The sequence below is a fragment of the Tursiops truncatus genome, chromosome 11, assembly GCF_011762595.2.
Source record: "Tursiops truncatus isolate mTurTru1 chromosome 11, mTurTru1.mat.Y, whole genome shotgun sequence".
Taxonomy (NCBI): Eukaryota; Metazoa; Chordata; class Mammalia; order Artiodactyla; family Delphinidae; genus Tursiops; species Tursiops truncatus.
Window position 1 is genome coordinate 2,386,957 of NC_047044.1, and position 7,761 is coordinate 2,394,717.

At 49.3% G+C, this 7,761-nt stretch overlaps 1 pseudogene; it reads right to left on the reverse strand.

Moving 5' to 3' along the window:
* Nucleotides 1–4,119: 4,119 nt before the first annotated feature.
* On the reverse strand, nt 4,120–4,258 carry LOC117314370 (small nucleolar RNA U3; annotated as a pseudogene).
* Between the last annotated feature and the right edge of the window lie 3,503 nt (nt 4,259–7,761).

Sequence of the window (7,761 nt, forward strand, 5' to 3'; positions counted from 1 at the left end):
CTGTAAAATGGGGATAATCACGGCCACCTTAGACACCCTCCAAGACTGTTTGACGTAGAAGGATGCAGCTGTTAAAAAAAAAAAAAAAAAAGAGATCTGCAAGTGGATGTGAATGCCTGCCTGTCAGGGGCCTGCTGGAGGAAACAAAGGGATCCAGAGACCAAGAATCAGCTCCCTGAGCCCAGGTCCTGCTGAATCTACTTGCTCCTTTACAGGGGGCGGGGAACAGTATATCCACCACATCCTGAGGCACCCACTTCCCTGACTGGGCTGGCCCTGTGATGGGTCTGTGAGCCCCGGATGGCTGGAGCCCCGCCCCGCAATAGTGGCGGCCACCAGTTCCTGTCATGATGAGGTCTTTACACCGTCGGTGGCCATTTATGATTTTGAATAGATACCTGAGCTATAGGGATGCTGGGAACAGTAGGGCAGCCTCTCCTGTGTTCTGGAAGGTCCTGCCCCAGCATCCCCTGTGCTGAGAGAGCCCTGTGGAGAGAGAAAAGGGAATCAGAATGCCTGTCCCGGGAGTATTAATAGTGGAGTTTGGGGCGGCGGGTGGTGGGTGGGGAAGACAGAAATGATTGGAACCATGAGTATCCAAATTCCTCACAGGAACCATGAGTATCCAAATTCCTCACAGGAACTCATTTCCCAAGCACACACTCTCCTTGACTATGCAGGGCCCTCACCCGGGAGGGATGAGAGCCCCACCCTTCTGTGGTTTGAACCTGAAGGAATGAAGGCAAGCAGTGGTCAGGAGACTGGTTTCTCGCCAGCTTGGTCTCTGATATGAGTCCCACGTAGGCTGTAGAGAGGACACGCAGAGCCATTGCGTACCCGTGGACCCTCATGTGGAAGGGCAGGGGTGCCGGAGCCCAGTGCTGGCAAGGACAGTCCCAGGGTGGGAGGAAGAGGGCGCTCCCTCCCGATGCAACCTCTGAATGCATCCGGCCCCACAGCCTTGCCAGCTGCCTCGAGAAGGCCTGCGTCCTTCTGAGAGCACTGGTCACGGGGCTGCACCTCGCCGGGAGTGGAAGGTGTACAGTGGGTCAGCCGAGACTAATTTGATTGGACTGGACCTAGGAACCACGTCTTCAACAGCCCAGTGCTTGCCCTGAACTTGTGGTCGAGGAGAACGACCCTGATTTTGGAGAAGGGCCTGGAGGGGAAAGTACAGGTGCACACAGAAGGTCAGGTAGAGATGTCTCCAAACAGCCAGACGCCTACAGGATGGTCCGTTTTCAAAGAAGGGTGTGCCCTGGTCACAAAGACCTGACACGTTCATGTTCCCGGGAAGAGGAGACCAGGTATTGGTGTTCTCCAAACGTTAGAGCAGAAGAGATGGTGACTGGGGGTGACGGGACACCCTCCTTGACCAGCTAATGTCACCCCCTGTGAACCCTCTTCTCAATTGTGCTCCCTCTGTGGGCTTCATATCACCCAGATTTAGCAAAAATCCTGTCAAGTCGATTTAACCAGAATCTCTTACCCTCCCTATCTAATCAGTTTCTTCATCCTCACCATCTTCTCGGTGCTGCCTGGTCACCCTCAGTATCTGACCAAAGTCCTCATCCCACCCACTCCCAGGTGATGTCTGGTCACCCTGGCCTGCCCCCAGCAAAGAAGGACCTTACCATCTCAGTTATTTTCAAGTCACCTGCAGCCTGCCCCTGGGCTGTAAGTCCCCACTTTTCCTTGTTGTTGTAGCAATTGAACCCAGTTCCACACCAAGCTCTCTTTTCTCCTCTTGCAATAATTCCCGAATAAAACCTGTTTTTACCACGTTACTATCTGGCTCTGGTTTTCTCCAGCAGGGGAGGCTGAGGTGTGCCCTGCAGCAGACAAGGGCAGAAGGGGACGCCCAGACAGATCACTGACACGGAAAGGGCAGCAGTGTCCCGGGCAGTCCCAGCAGTGCTGGGAAACAGCAGGGGGATGGTCAGAAGGCAAAATCAAGAGTAACACCCAAGTTAATAATGACGTGGCAGCACACTAGAGCCCCAGAAGAACACAGGCACAGGACACTTTAGAGACAAGTTGGCAAAAGTGCAAAGAATTATTAGGACTGAACCTCAGTGAGGGTGTCACTTGTTCGGGGTTGGTGCCAGAGGCAGGACCCAAGCCCGATCCTGAGACCTGCGCCTGATCCTGAGCTCTCTCCTTCACACCACAGGCTCTCCCTGCCCCTTGGACGGGAGCAGAAGGAGTGGTCCAAGCCCAGGAGCCTGCAGTGGGGCGAGGAGTCTTGGGCAGCGGAGGCAGGGAGCCCAGCCATCGTAGGGCTGGCAGGAGTGCGGGGACATGGGAAGGGGACAGCCAGGCTGAGCAGCTCCTCCAGTGCCCGCCCAGGGGAGGATGGACGGGAGGATGGATGCAGGAGAGGAAGCCTCTTTCAGCCAGGAGGAGGAAGGAAAGGCAGAAAATGGGAAGCAATCGGAACGCTGCCAGGGCAGAGAGAGGATAAATGGAGTCCATGGTAGAAAACACAGAGCCCCACCTGAGGTCCGGGTGGAGGAAAAGAAGAAAGATGAGGAAGACTTTGGGGAAATTAGGGGCTGGAAGAAAGCCCCCTCGGGACGCTCCCAAGATTATCTACAGGACACGCAGAGCCAGAGGCAGGAGAAGGTAGAAGCTCTGAGTAACTGAGGCCAGTGTAGGCTTGTCCCCACCACGTCCCCAAGAGAAGCCCTTGACTTCTCCATCACTCCCTCAGAGCTTCGCAACCTCAGACCAGGTCCATCCTTTCTTTGAGCCTTTCTTCTTCTGTAAGCGCGTGAACAATAACATGTGCTTTTTGCAGACACCTTCTTTCACTCATTCATTCATTTATTCAAGGATGAATAAACTCTCCAGCATTTGAATCGCATGCACTATAGGAGTAACTAGGTAGCAAAGACTCATTTCCTCCAAATACCCAGCGCAAGAGCCTTGGCACCTGGAAAGTGCCCACCTGCTTGCTTCCCTGGTAACTTTATACTGAGAATCGTTTTGAGTCAGGAATATGTAGAGCTGTGACTTCACAATCTGAGATATATGTGTCATTAAGTTCCCGCAGCACATGGTAATAAATAAGGGCTAAGTACCCAGAGCTCCCACCCTGCTCTGCCAGGGGAAATGGGGGGTGGGGAGCTGGATGAGGGGGCTGTCTTCCACTGTCCCAGGTGTGAGTGGCTGGGTGCCTGCAGAGCCCTCAGAAAAGGGCAGAATTTCTGGAAAATAGGTGCAGGGGATCCCAAGGAACGGCGACAGATGCCTGGCCACCCTGGATCACGGGGAAGGATTTAGAACATCTATAATCTGTCGGGAAATGGAATCCAGTGCTGATTCTTGCCCAGAAATCAGTTCAGTGGGCACGAGGTGGTGGATCCTTCAACAGAAGGGTGCTCTGTTAGTCAGGACCCACGTGGTTGCAAGCAAGATACTCACCTTGAAGTTGTTTAAGGAAAAACCATGTCAACTCATTAGACATTTTCTAGAAGAAATAAACAATAAACCCCAGGAATATGGACACGGTGTGATTCTAGGTGCTTTGAGGTCTACAGCTAATAATTCCCACGTCCTTGAGTCTATATTTTAATATTTAATTTAAGGAGGAAATCTCATCCTTTTTAGTGTATTGTTTCAGCCAAAAGTCTAGAGAATAATGAATATTTTCATACCCACTGCTTGGTTTTCTGTGGTTTAGATGACTTTCTTTACAAACAAAATGTTAATGAGAGAATTGAAGCATCCTATTTGCCCTTCTCTAATCTCACTGTTTTGCATTTTTTTAATTTTAGAAGAATTATTTACATTCTATAACATATTGGATTTATACATTGAAATTCATACTTCTGATCACTATTACATTTCTGAGATTTAGATGTTTGTATCCAGCTTTGATACTTTCAGGTATAATGTGCACATCCTGTGTCTTATGTAAGATCCCATTCCCTACCCAGAAGATATAAAGATATGACGTTGAATTCTCAAAGCTTGAGGATGTGTGTTTCTTGTTTATACCTTTAATCGACCTGGAATTTAACTTGATGTGTGATGTGAGGTGGGATCTATTGCATTTTTTTAACATCTTTATTGGAGTATAATTGATTTACAGTGATGTGTTAGTTTCTGCTTTATAACAAAGTGAATCAGCTATACATATACATATAGCCCCATATCTCCTCCCTCTTGTGTCTCCCTCCCACCCTCCCTATCCCACCCCTCTAGGTGGTCACAAAGCACCGACTATAGAAATGATCCCTGAAAGTATAGTCTTTATTGCATTTTTATTTCATATGGAAAACCCAACACCCCAAAACCGCCTATTGAATGGTCATCCTCTGCCTGCTGATGTGTAGGGCCATCTCTGTTTCACACCAACATACACAGGGACCTGTTTCAGGGCTCCTTGTCCCATTTCCCTGTTTGTCTGTCCCCACAGCAATATCATACTGTCTTCATTACTATTGTTTTGCAATAAACATTGATACCTGGTAGATAAATGAGGCTGTAACACAACAGAATACTAAATGTGCTAACAGTAACCACACACATCTCTGTCCATCTTCCTAAACTGTAATTCAATAGTGAAGATAAATAAAGACATGTTTAGACAAAGCCTTTACCTCTGTGTGCTTCCTCCTGGTTAATTTCCATAGTTTTATCTTCCAGTTTGTTAAGTCTCTTTTACGCTGTCTCTAATATGGTGCTCAGTATGACCAACGAGCTTTAGATTTTGCATATATGTATAATTTTTATTTCTGAGACATTCTGTTTGATTTTTCTGCAAATCTGCTTATTGATTTCTACTTTATACTTTTATGCCCTTAATCTGTCTGATTATATTTATTTATACTCTTTTTCAGGTTGTTCTAACCTGGTTCCTCCTATCTGTTAAGGGGACACCTGAGTGGGACCTGAAGCCTGGGAGTGAGTAAATCCCACATGTGTGAAGGAGGAGAATTCTGGGCAGAAGCAGCAGTGGTGCCAAGGTTGAGAGGGACGTGTGCCCGGGAGGTTCAGAGAGGAGGTGAGCACAGAGGGACAGCCAGGGGCCAGCTCACGGAGGCCTGTAAGACCAGACAGACCTTGGACTTCAATCCAAGGGAGTTGGAACACCGCTGGGGTGCTTTAAAAGAGGAATATGATCTGGCCAGCTTCCACTCATCATTCCAGTGGCTGCTTTAATGTAATTTACAAAAAATGCCTGACTCTGCTCCTCTGCTGTTCACTCAGCATCCCAGTCCCACTGACTGCTAGCACTTGGTTCTTTCCCTGGCATCTGCTATGGCAATGAGCAAGTCCTCACGCATCTCACCTTCTTCACATACAGTCTGCACGTAGGTAACTTTGTGGGTTCTTTAATGCTTGTCTCACAACTAAACTGCACACCCAAGAGGTCAGACCCATCTGTCTGGCCACGGGCTCTGTAGGTCTGTCTGCTCGCAGCCTTACTGCCCATCCCCTCCTCAAACCTCCCCGCTGTGCCTCTTTTGACATCATACCCCTGAAACGGCTGCTCCGTGTGCTCAGCAGCTGGACCTCTCACCCACTGTGTGACTATGGGAATGTTTTTTCATGTCTCTACATTTTAGCGTCACCCTCTGTAAAGTGGGAACAATAACACTCTGAACCTCACAGGATGCTGTGCAGTTTGGGTGAGTTCTGAGAACACAGCTGCTACGTTCTCAGTACCTGATCTTGGTTCCCATCTTGTTCCCTCTGTGTCACTGCATCAGTGTGCTGGGACTGCTGGGACAGGATACCATACATGACACCTGCTGTGGCATCTCTCCAGCAAGTTTTAAAATTTTGTTGTTACTATATTTTTTAGTTATATAATTTCTGTCTGATTCTTTTTTACAACTTCTATCTCTTTGCTGAAACTTTTTTTATTATTAGTTTCAAGAAAATTTATAACTGATTATTGATGCATTTCTATGATGTCTGCTTTGAAATCTTGTCAGATAATTCCAGCATCACCTTCATCTTGGTGTCACTGTCTGTTAATTATCTATTCTCATTCAAATTGTGATTTTCCTGGTTCTTGGTAAGGTAGATAATTTTCAAGTGTATCATAGACATTTTGTCTATTATGTTAGGAGACCCTGGGCCCCATTTAGATCTTTTATTTTAACAAGCGGTCACCCTGTTTATATTAGCACACAAGTCCTGGCCTACTTTGGGAGGTGATGGTTCCAATGACAGTTTAATTTCTGGAATTTTTGCTGTATTATTTTGGGCTGCTTGGCTTACCTGGTGCTGTTGGAGTACTGTTGGTTCCACCTGAGGGGCTGAAGGGGTTTCTGCAGACCAGCCCCTGTGTGTCTCTTGATGATGGAGGGAGGTCTCAGCATTCCCTGTCCAGGCAGTCATCGTGGGGGGAACCCTCGCTGGTGCCCCCAGGCTCCCCACTGTCGGGGTGGAGGAGGGATGTCTCAGGGCTGCAGGGACCAAGACGGCTCCCAGGCTGCACCATTTGCTTTGGTGTGGTCCCTCTTGTGCTGCCCCCAGCATCCCTGTATGTCTAGGTTGGGGGCAGCCTTAGGTCTGGTGGAGAAGGAGAGTGTCTCCCCTGCCTACTTATTTTTGGCAAAGCTCCCAATTGCTCCCCTTGACAGTGGTTCTGGGATCACCTGGTGTTGTTGGAGGACTCATGTTTGGTCCAGGGGAGAAATGAGTCACCTGGGCCGGCTTCTGTTGCTCACCTGGGGGATGGGAAACGCCAGGGTCCCTTTCTTCTGTGGGTGAGGAGACAGGAGGCCTCCTGCCACTGTGCTGTCCTTCCCCTCCTTGGGGTCCTAACCAGTTTGCCGGCCTCTTGCAGATTTTCAGAAACCCCAGGGGTCACCTCCTGCATTATCTCCGGGTTGTAATTGTGCTGCTCAGAGTCACCCTCTCATCCAGACCAAAGTCCTCCTTGTTTCTGTGGGCCCGTCTCTTCTCTGAGCTCTCGACTCCTTAGATACTCTGTCAAGGCCCCTCCTTCATCTCTCCTTTCCCTCTGGCTACACATTCTCCTTGGGTCACCCGCCTGCTGATGACTCCCAAGTCCCTCCCTGCAGCCGGAGCCACAGCCTTGAGCGCTAGACGTGTACATCCATCAGCTACTTGCATGGCATTTCTCATCTGATGCTTAACTGTGTCACTCTCTTACCTGGCTAAGCAGTACCATTGATTTTAGCCCCTAGATCCGCGATGACTGTAGCTTTCTCCACCTTAGAAAACTATAGCCTACCACCCCATTGTTCTGACCCGAAACCAGGGAGGGTCATTGAATGGCGTCTTCTTTGCGGCCCACACACCATGCATTAGTGTCCCCTCCCCTCTACTCATGGTCACAGCTACGACCTCAGTCCCAGCCAGCTCCTGCTTCACTAGGACAGCCTCCTCTCGGGTTTTTCTGCGTCCTCTCTGCTCTACGGCAGCTGAGTGAATGGTTGGACGCATAAAGCACCCAGGTCACAACTCTTGTCAAAACACTCTGGTGGTTTCCATCACGCCAGAAGCAGAGCCATAGGAGCCCAGAGATGCAGACCTGGTCCTCACTTGATGCCACCTCCTCCTTTTCTCCCCTGATTTACAGTATGCCCCAGGTTGACCTCAGACTCCACAAAACTCATTTCCAGTCCAGGGTGTCATTTCACGTTCTTTCTGTTTGGGATGTTTTCCTCCAGATTTCCTGTGGCTGCTCTCCCTTCAGGCCCCAACCAACTGTCCCCTTCTCAGAGAGCCCTTCTCCTGTGGACCTGAACCTCTACTCAGTACCTCCTCCTTCCC